Source organism: Leptopilina heterotoma, unplaced genomic scaffold (genome assembly GCF_015476425.1).
Source record: "Leptopilina heterotoma isolate Lh14 unplaced genomic scaffold, ASM1547642v1 Lhet_44, whole genome shotgun sequence".
NCBI lineage: Eukaryota > Metazoa > Arthropoda > Insecta > Hymenoptera > Figitidae > Leptopilina > Leptopilina heterotoma.
The window spans coordinates 1222449-1247273 of record NW_025111084.1 but is presented as its reverse complement, the minus strand read 5'-3'; the positions used below and the strand labels follow the sequence as shown (position 1 = coordinate 1247273).

The 24825-nt window shown below is 22.3% G+C and overlaps 1 protein-coding gene across 5 annotated transcripts in view; it reads left to right on the top strand.

Moving 5' to 3' along the window:
* Nucleotides 1-24825, top strand: part of LOC122506848 (neural-cadherin) — a 227424-nt gene that overhangs the window by 178730 nt on the left and 23869 nt on the right. The window lies entirely within an intron of this gene.

Genomic DNA, 24825 nt, shown 5'->3' with positions numbered 1-24825 from the left:
AAATAAAACAAATAAAATAACTATATAATAAGTAAAAAAATTAAATAAAATAGCCAATTTAATTTACTTTATTTTATATTTATCTATTTTTCTTTTTTTAAATAAAATATATATTTAACTTGATAGAAATTTAACACGCAACTCGGGAAAAGATAAAAATCCCCTTTTTTTCACGAGTTTACGAGAGTTCTTTTTTACGTTAACGGCACCTTGAAGAGCGGCGAAAAACAGAACCAAAGGAAAACTTGTGATTTCATTTATTTAACAGTCAGGTAACACATTTCATTGTAAATTTACAACATCGTTTTTTCCTCTTCTTCAACATCCATAAAATGGATGTAATTTATTTTCGATGAAACTTGTTGAATTTTTTTTACAACTCTTTCTCCTCAATTTTATTATTCTCTTTCAAAATAACTATTTAATGTTTTTCTTTTAATTATTATATAATAAACACAAATTTACACACGCATATTGTTTCATTTCACATTATTGCATGTATAAATTGCAAATATTTGTCTTGTTGATTAAAATTTAATTGTGGACGAAAATTGCAAATTAAATCAATTAATAAATAATTTTTTTAAAAAATAAATATTTTTCAAACCAACACTGTTAATATCTACAAGATTTAATTAATTTTTCACTATTTTAAAACAAATGTGCGAAAGAGAAGAAATAAAAAAGAAAGCAATGCTCCGCAAAAAAATTCCACGGAAATTCATTATTATTTACTCTAAAGCTTTTATGTTATAATTAAATTCTTGTGAAATTTCTTCTTCATGTAACTCAAATCTCAAGTTAAAGTCAACCAAACAAAGATGGGGAAGCATAAAAAATTTTACATTTCCTTCATAAGAATTTCATATTATAATAAAAGAATTGAGGAATTAAAATTGTTTCATGAAAAACTAAAATTACTTCAAAATTCTAAATTGTAAATTAAAAAATTTTGCATTCACATCATAATATAATTTTTTATATTTTAATATTATTTTCACATTTCTATTATGTTTAGAGTCTAATAATAAGCTTTGTTGCAATTTTTTTGCAAACCTTGAATGAAATACGCATTTTGCAAAAAAATTCCAACAAAGCTTATTATTAGATTCTAAAAATGATTAGACACTCAAAAAACTGTTCTATTACATTTAATTACGAATTTTTTTAATTGTAAAATTATTCCAAAACACCAACAAATTCTTTTTTAATTACATTTTTAATCATTATTATTATTCCACAGGAATTAAGATTTTCAAAAAATTTCAAATTCAAACATTTATATGATACTTGAGTAAAAATAAAAATTTTCTTTATGAATTAATTATTAAATTTTTCGTTAATCTAAAATATAAACAAAAAATATTTACCACTAAAAAAAATCGGTGTATTAAATATAAAAACGAAATTTTCAAAGTGCTAAAAATTTATCGGTTAATTAAACTCTCCCATAGAATGTAATACCGATAAAAAAGTTTTGTAAAACGATGCTTATATTGTCAGTGTCAACATTTTCTCAAGGGCTTTTTTTCAAAAAAAAATAAAAAAAAAAGTTGAGTGAAAATATTTTGAAACGGAATTGTGGCTTTCAGTGAGTAATCCGGGTGCAGTAAAGGTAGACTAGAGGGCAGTTCAATTAATTAAACGACCCTTTTGCCAGGGCACTAAAACCAAAGAGTGGAACGTGGCATATACAGAGAAAGTTTTATCAAGGCTTTTACCGAAGCTTGGCGCTTGTATTATAAGCCGGCTTGTTTGCTTACGTAATGAGCATATCTTATCGTTTCAAGTTGACAACATATATCCCCAAAAACCAACTTTTCCTGCAAAATTTATCTTCTTTCGAGTACATAAATTTAATTCTAAATTATATGGAAAGCACTGTCTAATTAAATTTTCTCCAATCCTCATTTGAATGCAATTAAAGTATTCCTCGATATTCACCGCACTCGGAGAAAAAAAAGTTACTGATTTTAAACGAAAATTTATGTGTGAGACTATTCTATTTGTTACAAATAAATTTTTTATTTAACTTCAATAAAATTGTAATTAAACTAAATAAAATTCTAGTTAAATTAAATACAATTTTAGTTAAATTAAATACAATTTTAATTAAATTCAATTCAATTTTAGTTAAATTCAAATAAAATTTATTTATTAACTCAAAGAAATCTTGTTTACTTCAAAGAAGTTTTATTTCATTGAAATAAATTTTGTTTACTTAAAAAAAATTTTATTTAATTCAAAGAAATTTTATTTCATTGAAATACATTTTACTTAATTCAAATAAATTTTGTTTACTTCAAAGAAGTTTTATTTCATTGAAATAAATTTTGTTTACTTCAAAAAAATTTTATTTAATTCAAAGAAATTTTATTTCATTGAAATACATTTTACTTAATTCAAATAAATTTTGTTTAATTCAAAGAAATGTTGTTTAAATTCAAAGAAATTTCATTTCATTGAAATACATTTTACTTAATGTAAATAAATTTTCTTTAATTCAAATAAATTACTTCTCTTGATGCATAATGTATATAAATACCAAAGGAGAGAATATTTCTTTACACAAATAATTTTCCCCTTTGTCCCACATTTGCCCTCTTACATATTATACAATTTTACTTAAAGATCTCAAAGCTTGATAATGAAAAAGATCTCCTACTGCTTTTAATTAATTCCAACAAACGTGAAATAAGATTATTACACAGCAAATGAGTCAAGGAGATAAAATATTTTTTTTACAAAACGAAATGAAATGAAATAATCTTAATTTGATGTTAATAAAATAAATTTATAGACAAAAATTCTATAAACAATTGACAAACAAAAATTCTATAAAAAAATTATAAACATAAATTCTATAAACAATTTACAAACAAAAATTCTATAAAAAATTTAGAAACAAAAATTCTATGAAAAATTTACAAACAAAAATTCTATAAAAAATTTACAAACAAAAATTCTATAAAAAAAATTATAAAACATTCGGTTTATTAAATAATGATAATTAAATTTTGCATACCCAATTATAGCAGAAAAATATCCAATTGAACACAAAGCAAAGGATATAAAATTTTATTGTTCTTTAATAACAATTGAAAATATTGTTGTATTTTGACTGGATACAAATAATTTACAATTCAAAGTTTGATAATTGACTTTTGAACTGAAACATTTTGTTGAGGAACAGCAGGTAACTTTGAAACTGAAACTGCTGAATAAGAGCTTCCAATTTGTGCTCATCAAAGCCTTTAAGTTTTCAACTCAAGGGCTTTGGGTCTCTAACTACAAAGCCGTACACAGAAGCTAAAATTAAACCAATTTTTCCCAAAAAATTAAATCTCCTTAACTATATATTATTCCACTAGCATTTACTGTGTAATAAACCAATTTTCTTTTTAAAATTCCAAGGAAATTACACAATTAGATAAATTAATAATTTTCTTTTTTGAATTCCAAACAAATTCCACAATGAGATAAATTAAAAGTAGATAAATAATATATTTCTTTTTTTTATCCTTAACTTTTTTTAAATAAATAAATAATAAAATACTAAACTATTTACAAAAATTTTAATAAAATCCTTACCAAGAATTCAATTATTTTTACAAGTAATAACATTTTTCACATGAATTCAATTATTTTCAAAAATAATAAAATTTTTCATAGGATTTCAATTATTTTTAATACAATTTCAAATAAATTCCTCAAAAAATTTAATTATTTTCAAAAATGTTTTGCAAAAATTCAATAACATTTTACAAATAATGAAATTCTTCGATGAAATTCAAATATTTTCAAAATCTACTATTTTAATAAAATTTCTTAAATGAATTCAATTATTTACAAAAAAATGTAATAAAATGCATTGCAAGAATTCAATTATTTTCATAAATAATACAATTCTTGACAGAATTTCAATTATTTATAGAAACTTTAATAAAAATTCGTTGCAAGAATTGAACTATTTTCCTAAGTAATAAAATTCTTTACAAGACTTCAATTATTTAAAAAAAATATAATAAAAATTCTTTACAAGAATTCAATTATTTTCCCAAATAATAAAATTCTTCACAGGATTTCAATTATTTAAAATACAATTTTAAGTAAATTCTTTGAAAAATGTAATTATTTTCAAAAATATTCAAAATTCAATTATTTTTGAAAATTCATGCTATAATGCTTTTAATATTCAAATATTATGTAAAATTTTTATCTGAAATTTATTTTTAAATCAATTTTTAGTAGAAAATTCTACGAGAATTCAATTATTTAAATACAAATAAATTGCAAAAAAAACATGTAATCAAAATTCTTTACAAGAATTCAATTATTTTCATATAATACAATCCTTGACAGGATTTCAATTATTTGAAAAAAATTTAATAAAAATTCGTTGCAAGAATTGAACTATTTTCATAAATAATAAAGTTCTTTATAAGTCTTCAATTATTTTAAAAAAATGTAATAAAAATTCTTTACAAGAATTCAATTATTTTCCTAAATAATAAAATTCTTCACAGGATTTCAATTATTTTTAATACAATTTTAAGTAAATTCTTCGAAAAATGTAATTATTTTTAAAAATATTCAAAATTCAAAAATTCTTGCTGCAATACTTTTAATATTCAATTATTTATGTCAAATTTTAACTGAAATTCATTTTTAAATCAATTTTTATTACAAATTTCAACGAGAATTCAATTATTTAAATACAAATAAAATGCAAATAAATAATTTATTGAATAAATGAATGTTTTTCAAAATTGAATCCTCATAAAGAATTTTATCAACAAATTTTTAAATAATTCAATTATTTTTCGACGAATTTTAATAAAATCTTTAATAATAATTACATTTTTAGAGGAATTAGATTAAAATTGTATTAAAAATAATTGAAATTCTATGATTTTTGAAAATAATGTAATGTTTGCTTTAAATTTTATCAACAGTTTTTTTAAATACTTGAAATCTTTTGAAAAATTTTATTATTAAACAGTAGATATTGAAAATGATTAAATTGAGGAAATTTTTTGAAAATAATTGAAATTTTGCCAAGAATTTTATTAAAATTTTTGAAAATTCAATTTTTTCCAGTACTTTAATAAAAATCCCTGACTTTTCCCTGATTTTCCTGACCTATGACAAACCTGGAAATTTTACAATATTTTTAAAATAAAAAACTTGCAGAATTTCCATGGAAACTCCACGGAAATTCCATGGAATTTCCAGGGGGTACTTTCAAGGAATTTTTTGACGTGGGTAGACACAAATAATACAATAATAATAATAAAATAAAAATGAAAGTATTAATTGCAATAACTAAAAATTTCGCTAATATAATGAAATTTTTAGTTGCTGCAAATGAAGCAACATTATAATAATATTATAAAGTCATATAACAGTAAAAAAAAATCGCATAAAATTGTAACAATCGATTCACTAAAATGTCAATACGTTGAATTGAAAATTCATAAACAATTCAATTTTTTTTTCTCTTTTCGACTGAAATATAACTGGAATTTTATATATAAGTTATGCACTAGTCTGTATATGGAGAAAACTTTCATGGAGCTTCATAAAGAAGCTTTATTACATTTTGAAATTGAGAACATAAAATGCATATAGATAATGTCTTTGACAGGAGTTATAAATTACTCTTTACTTTGGTTCGAGAATGATATTAATGACCGGCATTTATTTTTGCTTTTATGCATCTTCGGCACCCGGGGGTTACACAAAAACCTTCTCCTGAAAGCTCACTTTGTGTTTCATATAATAAAATCCAACTTCGCAAGCTTCAACTCACTCGCACCTGAAAAGTAGATGCTTTCGAGTAAAAGGAGCTTGCAACTTCTAAAACTTGAAAATCCATTCAGTTGGAATGCGAGAAACATTATATCGTTATAAAATGTTTATATTACTTTTCAAAAAGTCTCTCTTTCTCTCTTTCTCTCTCTCTCTCTTTTTTTTAAATATTTATATGTAAATAAATTAACCCACCAAGTGATTCTAAATCCACTTGAACCGACTAGAATGTCATACTTTCTATGGGTTTTGTTTTATTCGACTTGTTACTTTGCCTTTTAAATTATTCAACTTTTAAAACATTATATCTCTCTCTCTCTCTCTCTGACTTGAAAGTACTTGAAATAATATTCTTGAATCGTTTATGGGAGATTTTACATAGTTTCTTGTATATATTATTATTGCATTCAGTTTTTGTTCGAAAAATGCGAAAGTAATACATGAATAATGTATGAAATGAGTATTAGCGAGAGAGACAGCGAGAGTCAGATACTTTGTTATAAAAATTCGAGTTCTCTGTAGATAATCAGAATAAAAAAAAAATCCCATATCGAACGGAATTTAGTAACTGAAAGAAGAAAAATTTTGCTTCAAGTCTTTCGTAATTCCCACAAATATATTTTATGGAGAATGAAATTTTATTTTTTACACGATTCAACTTTTCTTTACCAATTGCCAAAAAAGAAAAAAATGAAAAAAGGTAAAAAAGGAAAAATAGGACAAAAGAAAATAGTAGATAAAAGAAAAATGTTTAGAAAAAAGAAAAATATACACTGTAAAAAAAGGGAGTTAAATTTTAACTCCCCCGGGGAGTCCATAAAAGTCGCACCCATTGTAGAGTTAATGCCAGGGGAGTTAAATAAAGAGAGTTAAAATTTCACACCCAAATGCTAACTCCCCATGGAAAAAATAACTCGCGCGGGTGTTGAATGAAGGGAGTTAGAAATTAACTCTCTTTTGGAGTTGATTTTTAACTCAAAAAATTTAACTCCCAACTCCCGAGTCCGTTAACTCCCTAAATTTTTTACAGTGTATAGAAAAAAGAGAAAACAGAAAAAATAGAAAAAGAAAAAAGTAGAAAATGTAAAAAGTAGAAAAAGAGAAAAATAGAAACAGAGAAAAGAAAAAAACAGAAAAAAGTAGAAAAATGGAAAAAACTATAAAAAAGAAAACAAAGGCAATAAAAATAAAGACTAACATTCATGTTGCAAGTAGAAAAATTCCAAAATACGCCAGACAATTCAAGAATTCAGAGGAAAAGGTCATCAAGTCAGACAAAGGTCATTTGTTTAATAAGTAGATCAGTTCTTTCGGGTCAGACCGTAATTATTAGCTTCTGAGACTTCAATTTAAAAAAATATCCGACAATTAATATTTCAATTTAACTAAAAATTACAAGACAATTATTATTTCAAAGAAAAATCATGTTAGGCACAATTCTCTTTTTTCCAAAGATAAAAAAACAAAGCAAAAAAAAAATAAAAATGGTGTAAGAAAATTCTATCTAATAAAATAACCAAAAATTAACTTAAAACTTAACTACAGGAAAAAAAGAAAAATAAATACAAATTTGATTTTTCAAAGTACAAAAAAGAAACTCAAAAATAATTAGATACAAAGTTGATTTTCGAAAATTGGAAAATACGAATACAAAATTTTACACCTTGAACGACTTCTAACATATATCCGCAGAGAAAGAATTCAGCGTTCTAAGTAGAAAAATCTGAAATGGTCAGACACTGAAACAAATTTTTATTTTCAAATAAGCAAAAAATAATCCTTATCGTAATTAGAGATAAAAATTTATTACCACGAATTTAGAAATAAGAATATTTTAGAAAGTCTACTTTTCACCTAAATTGAAGTTTTTTCAACTTATGCAGGGAAAAAATTCAGAATTCTAAGTAGAAATATCGAAAATAGTCAGGCAGTCACAAATTTTTTGTTTCAAACTCCAAAAAAGACTTTAAAAATATTTATAATAAAAATTAATTTCTGGAAATGATCTCCAATAAATTCAAAGTATAAATTCAGTGTTCTAAGTAGAAAAATTGAAAATAGTCAGACGGTCAGACAAATTCTGGTTTTTAAATAAATAAAAAAAGATGTTTAAAATAATTAGAGAAACAATTTATTTACACAAAATGAGAAATACTTTTAAATAGAACATTTTTTATCTAAAATAACAAAGAAAGAATTCAGTTAGCTAAGTAGAAAAAACGAAAATAGTCAGACAGTGTGTCAAACTTTATTTTTTAAAAACCCAAAAAAAAAAAAAAAAAAAAATGGTTAACATAATTAGAGACAAACTTAATTTCTACAGATTTAAAATAAGAATTTTAGAATGTCACCTTTTGACCTAAAACGTTCTTCAACATATCCAGAGAAAGAATTCCGTAATCTAAGTAGAACAATCGAAAATAGTCAGCCGATCAGACAAGTCAGACAAATGTTATTCCTTCATGAAAGGAAAATCTCTCGAGTCAGACACAAATTTAAAGAGTTTAAATTATTTTTAAATTATAATTTTATTTTGGTCGTTTACGTTTGGTAGTTTAATTACATATTTCCAAAAATGATAAAATTTTAGAATTATTTTTAACATTTTAGAAAAAACAATAATGTTCAAAAATTTTACCTAAAATTAATCAACAAATTCTTTGGTTTTTTTAAATTATACAAAAATTCTTTTAAGAAATACATTTTCAAAAAATTATATTAATAAAATATTTTTATAAACTAATGTTTAGAATTCTTTTACAATAATTTTTTAAGATTGAAAATTTACTTTTTGGACTCATTAAAATTGTTGAGAAATCATGGTCCTGTTTATAATTAAAATTCTTCAAACATTTGATCAATTTTATTTACATTTTTCAAAAATTCAATTATTTTTAAAAGTTTTTACCGAATTTTAATTGTTTGGAAACTTTTCAAAATTAAAAAACTATTATCGTTCAAAAATTATTTAAAAATATTTTTAAAAAATTAATTGTAAGAATTTCTTTATTTTAATCTTTTGAAAATATTACACCTTAATATTTAATAACTTATTCAAAAACTATGGAGAGTTATAATTATTATAAAAAGTTGAGTTTATATATTTAAATAATTGAATTCTAGAAGAACTTTAGGAAAATTAAATTAATTGATTCTGAGATGAAGTTCAGTTCAAAATTGTAGAAAATAATTAAATTCAGGAAAAGTATTAAAATTAATTTAAATTTAAGGAAAAAATTAAATTAAAATATTATTAAAATTCATAAAGTTTACTTATTTTCTGTAAACATTCATATTTTCCTAACTGTAAAAAGAATTTTGTCAGGGAAAATAATTTTAATATCAGTAAATTGTCAGGAAAATTGATGAATTGAAACTTGTGACCATCCTGAGTAATAAAGGAGTGCGAATTTCAATCACACGGGTTTACAACATAAACTAAAAAAAATTCCATAATCCGATTAGAAATTCCATGAGATTTCCATTATTCCATGAATCAAAATGAAATCCCATGACAATTCCATGATTTTCAGGTTTTCCATGACTTTTAGAAATCCTGTAGTAAGCAATTATTTAATTTAGAATTTAAATTTAGAAAGTAATTCAAATTAGTAAACATTTTCACTAATTCAAATTTAGAGAGTAAATATATTCACTGTCAAAGTATATTGAACAACAATATTACAAATACAACTATAAAATATTAAAAAATTGTACTTGATGAAATGTTATTACAGAGGCATGTGTAATTACATTAAACAATTAAACACCCGGGAACAAGTGTCGTTCAAAGCCCTTGAGGAGTTTGAAATTCATTTCCACCTTGAGAGAGTGAGGGAGTTAGAGAAAGAGAGAGAGAGAGAGAGAGTGAGAGTGAGCAAATGAGGGGGGAGTGGGAGACAAGGGGAACGTATAAATATTCATTCGTGTGCAAAGAGGTCAAGTCCTTAGGGCGGCAACACTTTGCTTGAAGAAGTCATGATCCTTAACTTTCGGTAGGATGAGATTGACTCGTGTTTATAACGATGTTTACAAACACAAACTCGTGTCCACTTTCAAAATATATACACACACACATACACACAAACACAAAGATATTTATATATATACTCAAATATATATGTAAATTCAACCAACAAGATGCAAGGCAATTATACTAAATCTACTTATTTCAGAAAGCTTTTACCTCTAATGCTAAAGGGGGAAAAAAAGAGAACATAAAATAAATTTTGAATCGCTTCGAGGCGAACAATTTATCTCTTAAGTTGATAAATATTTAATGAATTTACACAGTGCAATCACTTTAAGAGATTTTACACTCTGAAATTCATTTTCTCAAAGTGTATAATATTTAAGTTAAGACGATTTCATCTATAAATGTAAAAATATAAACATAAAGTATATATAAATATACAAACAGCATAATGTCTAGAAAAAAGATATTTCATTCAAAGCCTACTTGTTTTACTTGTTTCAAATAAATTTTATGTGATATTTGATTTTTTTTTAATTTAGTAAATTTTACTAATAAATTTGTAAAAATGAATATATTGGTAAAAGAGAATATTAGTAAAAATAAGCAAAATATTACTTATTAGTAAAATTTAACTAATTCTTTAGTAGATTTATTTATTTCTTGAAAATTTTTCCTTTCCCGTAAAATGTTTGCTTTCAAAAAATATTTCATCCAGAATGTAAAATTAAGAAACACTTTGGTCTTAATTTAAACTCCCCGACTTTAAATTCAGCATAAAGCCACATAATGTTTCTAGATTTTATAGGCAAAAACGACTTCGCACATTAAATATTCCAAGAGCATTAAAAATTTTCTCCTAGAAATAAATATATCCTAAGAGCATTAAAAATTGTCTCCTGGAAAATTATTTTTCCCTAAAAAATTGTCACCTTTTATTTGTAACTTTAATAATATAAAATAATAGAGTCAAAATAATATTCCCCCCCCCCCTATAAATTGGTGGGGGGTAAACAATAAAATTTCATTTAAAATACATTTTTACTTTCAAATGCTCTCTAAAATACGCATAAAAGAAAAACATTACAAAGAAAACAGACAACAATCAAACAATAAATGTCCCAAAAAAATTGCTTGAAAAAGAAGAAGAAGAAGAAGTCAGAAGAAAAAAAAAGAAGAAGAGTAGAGAAAACTTTCGAACATGAAGGAAAATTAGGTTCACTGTGTAGTGAATCCTTGGAACTATATATGGTTGAGTTTCAAGGTTCATGGTTGCTTTAATCTTGATAGTGAGGAAATGTTAGTGATCTCTCTCTCTCGTTCTCTATTTTTTTTTTTTTTTGCCTTTTATGGCAAGAGTAGTCAAGTGCTAGTTTCCCTTAGTGCCATTCGGGGGAATCTAGGTTTCCCAGTTTCTCCGCATTGCTGCATCAAAACCACTCCTTGAAGCTCAGTTTCTCTTTCCCCAGCGGCTCGAGGTAATGCTCTGACGCCATTACATCTAATGGGGTTTATATACGCTTGCATTGTGAGCTTCCTATTGCCTTCTAAATATACCGACTTTGTCACCATTTCCAAATATTATAATACATTAAAATTAAATTTATTATTTCACCAATTAAATTGCAAATAATACTGTCGCAATATATGTTTATTGCTCAAGTTTGAATTTATTAATAATCTCACTTTTATTACCTATTAATATTATTATTATTACTATTATAATTATAATAATATAATAATTATTATTATTCTTATTAGTAACAACAAATAGGCTAAATTTTTACTGACTCTTTTAAAATAAAATTAACAATTTTAAAAATAATAGAATTTAAAAAATTTCTAATTTAAATTATTGTTGAAAACACGAAAAAAATTCAATTTTGGAGAAATTACAAATAATTGCACAAATTCAATTATTTTCAAAGAAAAAAATAAATAAAATTCAACTATTTTCAAAATTTTAAAAAAATTTTATTACTATTTATTTAAATTTATTCTAGAATAATCTTTATTAAAAGTAATAGAATTGAGAAAATTTCTAATTTAAATTTTTGTTGAAAACACTAAAAAAATTCAATTTTGGAGAAATTACAAATAATTGCACAAATTCAATTATTTATTATTTTCAAAAGACAAAAAAAATTCAACTATGTTCAAAATTTGAAAAACAAAAAATTCTCATAAATATCCCAATTATCTTTATAAATAACAAAATTCTTCTCCAAAGTTCAATTATTTTCATAAATGTCAAAAAAATTCTTGTCCTAAATTTCAATTATTTTTAATATCAGCTATTTTAATAAAATTTTCCAAAAAGAATTCAATTATTTAAAAAAAATTTTAATAAAATTGAATGCAAACATTTAATTATTTTCATAAATAATAAAAATTTCACAGGAATTCAATTATTTTTATAAATAGATAATAAATTTTTTTTAAGTAAAATTCTAGAAAATAATAATTAAATTAAAATGATAAAAATAATTTTGATGAAGTTACAGTAACAATATTCTTATCATATAAAATAATGTTTTTATCTCTCGGTCATCTTTAATTATTAGAAAACATGAAGAAATCGATCATCGATATCTTCATGTTTTCTAACAATACTTTTATAAGTTGTTTAATTTAAGAAAGGTTTGAATTTGAAATTTTTGAATGTCTTAATTCCTGTGAAAATCCTGTTCCAAAAATAAGATTAAAAATATGAATTGTGCAAATATTTTTCTTCTTTTTCTGAAAGAAAATAATAATTTTGTTTTAATTTCCATTTTACTTTCAAAAAAGTAATTAAAATTATTTAAAAAATTGTTCTCTATATATGAGAAAAATTAATTTCTAACTAAGTAAAAATTTTAATTTTTAGTGTTTTTAATTACATTTAATAAATTTTCGAATATATTTAAGAAGAATAGTATCATTCATTTGAACATTGAAATCTTCTGGGAAATTATTTATTTACTTGTATATTTTTCTCATACTTTAGCCAGAAAAGAAATTATTATTAAAAAAATTATTATTATGTTCTATTTAATATAATAATTTTATTTATTTAATTATTTATTTACTCGATTATTGTCGATTTACTCGATTATTTATCTAAAAAAGACTATAAAAAGTTTTGAACGACGTTCGAAAATTTCTTTTCCTTTCTGTAATTAAAAGAAATTTACCAAATGAAAAAAGAAAATAATAAAAATCAAAATTTTTAAACTCATTGTAAGGATAAATAAAACAATCTGTTTTTATGTTTTGAATAACAAATAATTTTTCTAATATGTAAAAATATTATTTTTAATAAAATAAAAATTGAATGAAGTAAGAGAAATGTAATAATTATAACAATATAAACAAATAAATAAAAATATATCATTATTCAATTAACGATCGAAATTTTATAGGAAAATAAACAGAACCGTATTTAAAACATATTTTTTCCCCAAATGATTTTTTATTTTTATCATCATAGTTACTTCGAGAGTGGTGTTTTATTATTTGATATACATATATATGAAATAATAAATAAATTGAAACATTTGTATCGAATCATTAAATGTTCATTTTAAATTCCCATTTTAGTGCGAGGGGATTATCATTTATTTACGCTACCTGTTTTTACTGGTTCAATTAATTTTGCTTTTAGTTATAAAATTTGCCAATTGAAAATCGTCAAAATTTTTTCCATACGCTATATGTCATATAGAGTTATTAATTCATCATCGAAATTCACATTTTGTATTTTGTGTCCTCCTTTTAACAGTACAATATTGAATAATACAACGAATTCACTTTAAAAAAAACAAATTTTTTTTAAATATATATTGACAAATTACAACCAAAATACTTGAATTTATATCTGTATAAAAGTAGTCAAAAATTCATGTTAATAATTCTGACAATTGCGTATCAATTGCATAAATTCAATTTATAAATATATTTTACATCTTCTCTTGAAATAATAATCGAGTAAAGTAAGAACGCTTTTAAAAATTTTCAATTTTTTATTCAAAAAAAAATATATGCACATAAATGTCTAATTAAATATTATAATCTTACGCAATATTTTCCAGAACGAAAAAAAAAACTACCTTTCTCTAAATAAATTTTCCAATAATATCGTTTTTCACCCAAAGAATCCGGATTTACATTTGCACGACACATATTTTTCTCTTCTAAATTAAATTAAAAAACGCATCTTTCATTAAATTTTCTTACTAATTTAGTTTCATTCTTCTAACTAATGCGAAAAAGGAGCATGAAAAAATTAGGTAAATTATATTTTCCGCAGAATTAATATTATATATATATATATTAGTTTTCATATTTTTAATGAATTTTGTTTTAAAAGAGAAGAAAATGCGAAACTCAAAATTGTGAGGTTTATAAACCAAAAGCCAAAACCCACTAACCAATAGCAATTTCCCTTGCCGCTAAACTTTCTCAAAAGTAAATATTAACTGACGTTACAGACGCAAATTATAACTTTATCAATTTAGTCCGAATTAGTATGGAATTTAATTTTTCACTAAACATAATTTTTATTTATTAATTATTATTTACCCATCATAATTATTCATTTTTATTTATTATAATTATTTATCTTTATTTATAATTATTTATTTTTATTTTCTTTTTTCTATTCCCAGAAAAATTAGGTATATTTCACTCAGAGCTAACTAGACATTTCATTTGTTTCAAATAAATTTTATTTGGACTAAATATAAATTTATTTTCTTCAAATAAATCAACATTATTTATCAATATTTTTCAATCAATCAATATTTATTAGAAAATTCTACGAGAATTCAATTATTTAAATACAAAAATAAATATTTTATTAAATAATTTAATGTTTCTCAAAATTGAATTGTTATAAAGAATTTAATTAACAAATTTTTTAATAATTGAAGTCTCTTAATAAATTTTAATAAAATAAAATAAAATTTTAAGAATAATTTCATTTTTCGAGAAATTTCATGAAAATTGTATTAAAAATAATTGAAATTCTACGATGAGTTTCATTTTTTATGAAAATAATTGAATCTCTGTAAAAAATGTTATTATTTATGAAAATAATTTGTAAATAATTGAATTCCTGGCAAATTTTTATTATTTATGAAAATAATGAAATGTTTGCGTAGAATTTTATTAAAATATTTTTTAACAGAATTGAATTCTTTTGCGAATTTTCATTTAAGTAGTAGATATTAAAAATCGTTGAATTGAGGAAAGTTTTTGAAAATAATTAAAATTTAACCAAGAATTTTATTAAAATTTTTGAATTGGTTTAGATTTGGTCTAGATAAAAATTAATTTGGTTCAAATAAAAGTTTTATTTATGTCAAATAAAATTTTTATCTAAAAAGAAAAAATAACCTAGTTGTCTCTGGAACAAATATACAAAGATACAAATATATTTAACTCAAATAAATTTTATTTAGTTTAAATAAAATTTTTCCTTGGGTCCAGTAGTAGTAAACTGGCTTATAAAGGACAACATAGAGAAATGTTTTATTTAAACCAAATTTATTTGAGTCAACTAAAAGTATATTTGTCACAGAACCTACTAAATTATTTATTTGTTCCAAATAAAAATTTTATTCCAGACAAATAAAATTTTTATCTCAACCAAATAAAATTTATTTCAAACAAATAAATAATTCAGTGGATTTTATGTCAATTTATTTCTGGGTGAAAAGTGATAATAAAAAATAAAATTGTTGACAATTTTTATTATTATTGTAATTAAAATAATTAAAACAATAAAAGAAATAAAAAAAATTATTATTTTTCTATTTTTTAAAAATATTTTTAAATTCACATTTTAGTGAGGGGGAAATTATTTATTTACGTAATCTGTTTTTACTGCTTCAATTAATTTTGCTTTTAGTTAGAAAATTTGTCAATTTTGAAAATCGTCAAAATAATAATAATAATAATAAAATAATAAAAATAAAGTAATAAATTTAATAAAATTGCGTGGTTATTTACTGCAAGAAAAAGTTTATTTTAATTACTTTACTTTTACACAAAGAAATTTTAATAATGAACAGTGATACACTTTTATTAAAGAAAACTAATGCATTTCTCAGAAAAGAATTATTTTTTTTTCTCTCTTATATTTTCTTTTCGGAAAAAAATAGAATAAAATAAATAAAAAGAACATTCAGCATTTTAATTTCAACTGTAATTGAAAAATTTCCATTATCTATTCTCGCAAGCATGTATAATATAACAGAGAAAAAGAAGAATAATAACGATAATAATAAAAATAATAATAGAGCATCTTTAACAAATATGCCGGGATCTATTTGGCTTTTGCAGCATATTTTTTTCGATCTTTTGTTCCTTTATATTCAGACATTTTTCCGTTTTCTGCATTCAGAGGATTTTTTCGCGAACCACAGGTCGTTATATCCATCGAATGGTTCTCCCTCTCCCTCCCCTCTCTCTTTCTCTCTCTCTCTCACTATAGTTCGATTCGTGCTGATTTTACTATCAGAGAATTTATCGTTTATCAATAAACCTACGTGACCTACCGATTAGCACGCTATTCCGTTAATATATTCGCAAATGGTCCAAAGGACTTAAGGCCGTTCTCTTCTGTACGTGTGAAATTTACATTTCTTATTTCATTTTTCCCTTTCTTTTATTTTCACTTGCTCTTCTTTTTTCTCCTTGTCGAGTTTAATTTTTTCCTCTCCTATATTTCTTCCCCTTTACTCTCATTATCTTTTTTTTTAATTATTATTATTTTACCTCATTTTTTTCTCTTCTCTTAATCCCTCCTCTTTTATCACATATTTTTCCCAGACATTGTTTTGTTATCTATGCAATTTATATTTAATTTTAAAAAATTATTTATTTTCATTTCGGGATTAAATTACAATAACATATTTTTCACAGCTATTGTTAAGTTCTCTATACAATTTATATTTAATTAAAAAAATTATTATTTATTTTCATTTCGTTGTTAAATTAGGTATTACATTTTATCCTTTTATATTATTCTCTCATTGTTTTTATCAGATTTTTCGTTTTTGCTTTTTTTTCTTTTTTGGGGGTAAATATGTATGAATGAGAATAAGAGATGGAGAAAATTGTGAATACTTTTAGAAACAAACAAAAATGTTATATGCAAGAGGGAAGAATAAAAACAGAAGAAAACGAACAAAAAAAGAAAGAGGAGCAGAAGGGGTTTCGCTGAGCTGAGAATTTTTATGCTTTTCTCTGAAACTTTTATTGCACTAGCAACGCATAAAGTGTCGCTGTCCTTACCCCCCGGTCCAATGTCAAATGCTCTCCCTTATTTTAGTGTATCACAAGCGCTTTTTTATGACATGAGTCAAGGATCATTACAGAAATGAAGAAAATTATGTTTCTCCAGAACATTTTCCCACAATACACTCTTTTTTTCCTCCTTTTCTTTTTGCGAAATGCCTTTTTTAGAATCAACTATTTTCAGTAAATAACTTTTTTATACAACCCAATAAATTTCAACCAAGAAGAAAATTTATTGTAACAATAATAATAACTATTATTATTTTTATATTATTATATCAAAAACTTTATATTGCATTTAAATATTTATTATTTTTTTGTTATATTCTTAATAAAATGAATGTATTTTATTTAAAAAATATAACAAAAATCTCAACTGATATTATATACCACGTCAACTCTATTTCTAATGTGAGTAAAAATGTTCCTCGCCATCTGTCGGATAAAATATTGGCGCGAAATTCCAATTAATTTTAATGATTTTAATAATTATAATAATAATAATAACAATTAAATACTTAATTTTTATTAATTTTAAATTCATTTTTATTTTAATACTTTATATTTAATACTTTAAATTATTTAATAATTAATTTTAATCATGAAATCGCTAAACTTTATTAATTAATTACAAACTTTACATAAATTTTGAACAATACTGAAATTTTCTTATTCTATTAATTAAAGTTTAAATTAAATTCTTAAGAGTTTCCCTCACCTTGATTTCTATGAAAATTTTCTATTATTAAATTACAATTATTTCAGCACTTAATTATGAAGAATCTTGTAAGAACTATAAAAGTGACAAAAAAAAATTGTCTCTCACCATTTTGAAAAAAAATTGAACTTTACATTATAACGAACCGAACAAATTTTATAATTCTATTACAAAATAACTAAAACTTCGAACAAAAACGGAATTATAATTAAATACTGAATTTTCCTCTTCCTCAAATTAAACATAAAATTCTGTAATCTGCTTCACAATTATTTTATATTTTACTGCGAATATTGTATAATTATAATACAAGATTTGAATTCAAAATAACTGATATGTAGTTGATAAATGAAAAAAATTAATTAAAATATTAAAAAAATACATTTCAAAAAGTTAATTAAAAACATCAAAAAGTTAATTTAAATATTAAAAATGTAATTCATTGAAATTTCTTACAAAATTTAAAAAAATATTAATTAAAAATTTTCTTTCTAAACTATGTATCAAAATGAAATGAATTAAAAATATCAGACAAAATTATAATACTTTCCACACAAAAAATTTCATATTCCCGAAGGTTTTGTGCATTAAAAAGAAAAAAAAAAGTAAAAAAAAATTCAAGAATCCGTTACGAGGGGATTTTTTCAAAAATAAAAACTCTATCCCTCATTTTCTTCGCTGAAATCATTTTGGCATAGTTTCAAGTTTTTTCGAGCGAAATCTCGACACATACACACTCACACTCATCAAACAATTCTTGGTCATTTGAAAAAATAATTAACACGACAATGGGCGACGAAAACAGCACCAATGACCTGCTTTTCAAGCGACGCTAATAAATTATTTTCACAAAATTGTCTGCCTTTAATTATAATCAATTTTATTTAATTATATGCGTGCAGATATAAATAAATATGGGACAAACTATAAATTGAGACAAATAAGGAACAAATATCCTTTGAGAATATTATTCTAGTTCAATCGATTTCACTCCATTATTTATCGCATATCATCGACATTATAATTAATAGCGTAGAAATTTATAGGCACAGTTTAATTGTATTTTGTGACTTTAATCTCATTTTCTAAACATTAATTATAACTTACAACGATGGACGATATTACTAATACATCAAAATTAGTTTGTCACATTTTCAAATTAATCGACAATATATTTATTGGCATAATTTATACTTAAGCCCAAGCAATATATCTTTCAAAGATATTTCATCATCATCATCATATAGCGTTATCTTCTCTAAACCTGAATTAAATATTCAATTAAATAAATCTTATATACCAAAAATTGGTATAAAAATTTTTATTTGTAATTTTCATTCATTTTCTATTGAAAAAAATTTTTATTTCATTCAAATATCCGATTACTTGACTATTATTAAATAAATAAATATTTACTTTAACCAAATAATTTTTATTTGAATCAATTACTCTCTAAATTTGTATTAGTAAAAACATTTACTGATTTAAATTAATTTAGTGACTGACTTTCTGCTTTTGAATTAGTAAATTTTAGTAATAAATAGTAATTTCTACTAATTTATTAGTAAACTTTAAATTTTACTAATAAATAATAATTTTTACTAATTTATTAGTAAAATTTAAATTTTACTAACAAATAGTAATTTCTTTTCTATACTAATAAATAGTAATTTCTTTTCTACTAATTCAATGGTAAAATTTAAATTTTACTAACAAATAGTAATTTATTTTCTTTACTAATAAATAGTAATTTCTTTTTTACTAATTCATTAGTAAAATGTAAATTTTACTAATAAATAGTAATTTCTTTTCTACTAATTCATTAGTAAAATTTAAAGTTTACTAATAAATTAGTAGAAATTACTATTTATTAATAAAATTTACTAATTCAAAAACAAAAAGTCAGTCACTAAATTAACTACATTTTTTAAATAAAATTAGCAATTTTATAACTAATAGAATTTAAAAATTTTCTAATTATAATTGTTATTGAAAACACTAAAAAAATTCAATTTTGGAGAAATTGCAAATAATTGGAGAAATTCAATTATTTTCAAAAAATATAATATTCTTCTTATAAAATTCAACTATGTTCCAAATTTGAAAAAAATTCTCGTAAAAATTCAAATTATCTTTATAAAATAACAAAATTCTTCTCCAAAGTTCAATTATTTTCATAAATGTCAAAAAAATTCTTGTCCTAATTTCAATTATTATTATTTATTTTAATTATTTTAATTATTTTCAAAAATAAAATGCATTTTTCTAATTTCAATGATTTTCATTATCTACTATTTTAATAAAATTTCCCAAAAAGAATTCAATTATTTAAACAAAATTTTAATAAAATTGTATGCAAACATTTAATTATTTTCATAAATAATAAAAATATTACCAGGCATTCAATTATTTTTATAAATAGATAATAAATACTTTTAAGGAATTCAATTATTATTTTCATAAAAAATAATACAACATTCTAGAAAATAATAATTGAATTAAAATGATGAAAATAATTTTACTGAAGTTACAGTAACAATATTGTTATAATATAAAATAATGATTTTATCTCTCAGTCATTTTTAATTAATAGAAAACATGAAGAAATCGATCACTCCGGAGTAATCGATATCTTCATGTTTTATAACAAATACTTTTATAAGTTGATAATTTAAAAAAGGTTTGAATTTGAAATTTTTGAATGTCTTAATTACTGTGGAAAATCCTGTTCCAAAAATAAAATTAAAAATAAGAATTGTGCAAATATATTTTTCTTCTTTTTCTAAAACAAAATAATAATTTTGTTTAAAAAATTGTGATTCATAAACAAAAATAATGCAAAATAAATAAATTTTCTATTTCTAAATCACAGTTGTTTAACAATTTTCTAACTTTTTTTAGAAGTAAAGAACAAAAATCTGCATAATTTCAATTTAACAAAACATAATATTTCACAAAATTTTAGTCTTTGAATGAAAAGAAGTGAAAAAAATTCTGATGATTTCTATTTGTCATTAAAATTTTGAATTAAGTATAAAATAAAAATAATTATAACATAATTAAAATATACAATATCTATCAAAAGTTAACAAAAAACAAAAGTATACACAAAAGTCAACTTCAGAATGCGAGGAACAGAAAAAATGAAAGAATGAATACGAAGATTATTATAGTTAATCAGTAAAATTTACTAATTCAAAAGCAAAAAGTCAGTCACTAAATTAATTCAAATTAGTAAACATTTTTCTAATTCCAATTTAGAGTGTAAATTGTTTTTGAAATTTTGAACCAATAAATTTTACAAATAAATTAGTAGAAATACTATTTTTTAGTAAAATTTACAAATTCAAAAGCAAAAATTCAGTCACGAGATAAATTCAAATAAGCAAACATTTTTACTAATTAAAATTTAGAGAGTAAATTGTATTTAAACCAATAATTTCATTTTTTGAAGTGACTCGAATAAAAATCATTTGATTCAAGTAAATATTTATTTGACAATAAACAAGTGATCGATTATTTGAATCAAATAATTTTTATTTACAGTGCAAAGAATAAAATTTAAAACAACGACGTTACTTTTTATTTGTTTCTTCTTCTACTTATTATTATCATCATTATTCTTATTATTATTATTTTTTTACCAATATTATTACTATATTTTTATTACATATTATTTTTCTCTTTATTATTATTATTTATTATTTCATTTTATTATTTTATTATTATTTATTTATACATTTATTTATTTTATTATTATTATTATTATTATTACCATTTGTATTATTTTAAAATTTTAAATACAACTTTTCCTATATTATATTTTTTCCATCATTTTTATGATTTATTTTTCAGCTAATATTTATTTTCGCCTTGTTTTTATAATCGTGCGATTTATTTAACGTGTGAAAAGATTTATTTGTTTATTAGTGGAAATTTGCTGGCAAGTGTTTGGCGAAGTGTCATAAAGGGATTTTATTGTGTTTACTCATGTTTGCATGGTGGCGGGCATCATGATTACATGAAATGAAATTTTCGCCTTGCTCGGAACACAACCATGAAATCAAAATCATTAAGTTAACGTTAAATTAATTGGCATTTGGACTTGAATTTCAGTAATAGCGTCACTGGGGCAATACGTGTCTGTGCCTGTGTCTGTGTCTGTGTATATGAGCGTTATTTACATGCGGTCATTGAAAGTAATACAGCTTTAGTTTGATAAATCATCTAAACCAGAAATGTCAAACATGCAACTGAAGGCTGATGATTAATGACAATATGACAGTGAACGATAAGCACGATAAACATGTCAATTTTCACATCAAAAACCAAACGCACGAAAATTGATCCATATTATAACGATTCTCAAATTTCACAGTTAATTTACATTTTGATCATGTTTTTTCTTCTTCGCTTTTTATTAGATTTTTTTCCCTTTATAAAATCAATAATGAATTATTCAAATTATTCAAAAAAATTTTATTATACTTTTAGTATTTCATTATTAATTTTCAACCGCTTTTTTTTAAGGTTTCAATGTTTTAAATCTAGTTTTAAAGATTCTAAACGTTTAAATAAACGAAATCTTTTTTTTATATAATAAAAAATTATGATTTCGAAAAATTACTGAGTGAACTAAAAATGAAAAACATTACTATTACTATTATTTTCTTATTTTTATTATTATATTTTTTTTGAGGAAAATTAGTGGCTAAACTGGTCTAGAATTGTCGAAATGGTATCAAATTACGTGGTTTAATGTGAGTGTACTTTCAAACACAAGTGAAATGGGAATAATGTGGAAGAAGGAGAAAAGTTGAAAATGGTGCCAGTGGTGGGACAAAGTCGCCACTTTTTCATCACATAAAACTGAAAGAATAAACCTTTATGGCACCTAAATTTTTTTAAATAAAAAAATTATGAGGTACTTTTTTTCGAAAGTAACAATATAACCTTTAGCTGTAAAAAGCTATAATGCACTTAAGGTTTATTGTTTCCATTTTTAGAATATATTTAAATTCCTCTTCTCTAAAATCCTTCAATTTAGAAAATCTATTAAATGAAATTTAGATATAAAGGAAACAAAAATCCCACTAATTTAATTTTTATGGCATGTAATTTTTTTGATATTTTATGTAATATATCATTTAACATTTTATACAATGTATAATTTTAAAATTTATAATTTTAAAATTTATATTTTTAAAATTTATATTTTTAAAATTTATAATTTTAAAACTTATAATTTTAAAATTAAAAAATTATTTATTTTACAGTAAATAAAAAAAAATTAATTTTTATCAAATAATCGATTTCTTGACTATTATGAAATAAATATTTAATTGAATGAAATAATTTTTATTTGAACCGAATAAATTCTATTTGAACCAATAATGTCAGTATTTGGAGCAAATACCACTTAATTGACTTAAGAGGATGTCAAAGGCACCGCGATTTTTACACAGAGCTTCAATGGAAGAATCGCATCGATTTTGACATCTTCTTTAATAAAAATTACTTAATTCAAATAAATATTTATTTGACAATACAAAAGTACTCGTTTATTTGAATCAAATAAATATTTTTTCCAGTTGATTTACTCTCTAAATTTGAATTAGTAAAAATGTTTAATAATTTGAATTAGTAAATGAATTTTTGCTCTTGAATTAGTAAATTTTACTTATAAATTAGTTGAAATTAGTAGAAATTACTATTTATTACATTATTAATAATTAACAATAAAAAAAATTAATATTTACTATTAATTTTACTAATAAATTAGTAAAAATTACTATTTATTACATTATTAATAATTAACAGTAACAAAAATTTATATTTAATATTAATTTTACTAATAAATAAAATAAATTAGTAAAAATTACTATTTATTTCATTATTAATTGGTAATAACAAGAAATAATAATTACTATTAATTTTACTAATAAATTAGCAGAAATAACTATTTATTGGTAAAGTTTACTGATTCAAAAGCAAAGTTTAAGTCTCTGATTCAAATTAATAAACATTTTTACTAATTCAAATTTAGATTTACCTGTTTTTTAAATTTACATATTTTAATATTTGATACAATATTATTTCTCTTCCCCAAAAATAAAAGTAATTGCTCTGCAATATTTTAATACGAATTTTATTTTTCTACGTGTTTGTAGTTCCAATTTTTGTTTCCAAGTATTGTAAAAATTTCTAAATTTTCCACTAATATTAAAATTTGTTAACTATTCACTAATTCTAATTAAGACAGTAATTATTCATGAGGTAAAATGAAGTTATAGCCACACACTATACATAATAAATTAATTAACTTTATACACTATGTAAACTCGTCTTAATTGATTTTTAAATAATAAAAAATTTAGAAATTTAAAAAACAATTTTTTAACAAAAATTACCAAATACATAATTATTATTAGATTATTATAATATAATAATTAATACAGTGAATATTATTCACGCAGTATTAATTAATCCGCGGTTGTTGGTAACATGAAATCCGCAAAATATCCGCAAAATAATGTACATTATTTAAAAAAAGGAAAAAATTAAAAACACGAGAGGAAAGTTCCAAAAAAATTCCACATTATGTAATATGAATAATAAATTCATTGTTAACTTTATTTTAAACCTTATCCATTTTCAATAGAAATGCATAGCTGAAAAATTTTTTTCATAAAATTAAAAAAAAAAATAATAATAATTCGACGAACAAGTTAAAATAAATGAAATCAATTTTTTACTTAGTTTATTATATAAAAAAAAAAAGAAATGAACTCTTTCACACGCAACTCTAACGAGAGAATTGGCTTCTAAAGGTTAAAAGCATCAGTTTTGTCGCCAGTGAGTCTGGTCGATATTGGAGTTGAATTATCCCGTTGTATCTCATTGTCGGTGGATAATAAAGAAAGTCGAGGAAAAGTGCCTGAAGAAAAACCAATTAAGTGTTGCAGGGCGCGGCTAAGAAGCGAGTGCTTCGCGCTGTTGGAAAATGACTAGTGGCGTTCAGTTTGGGGATGAGTCTGGA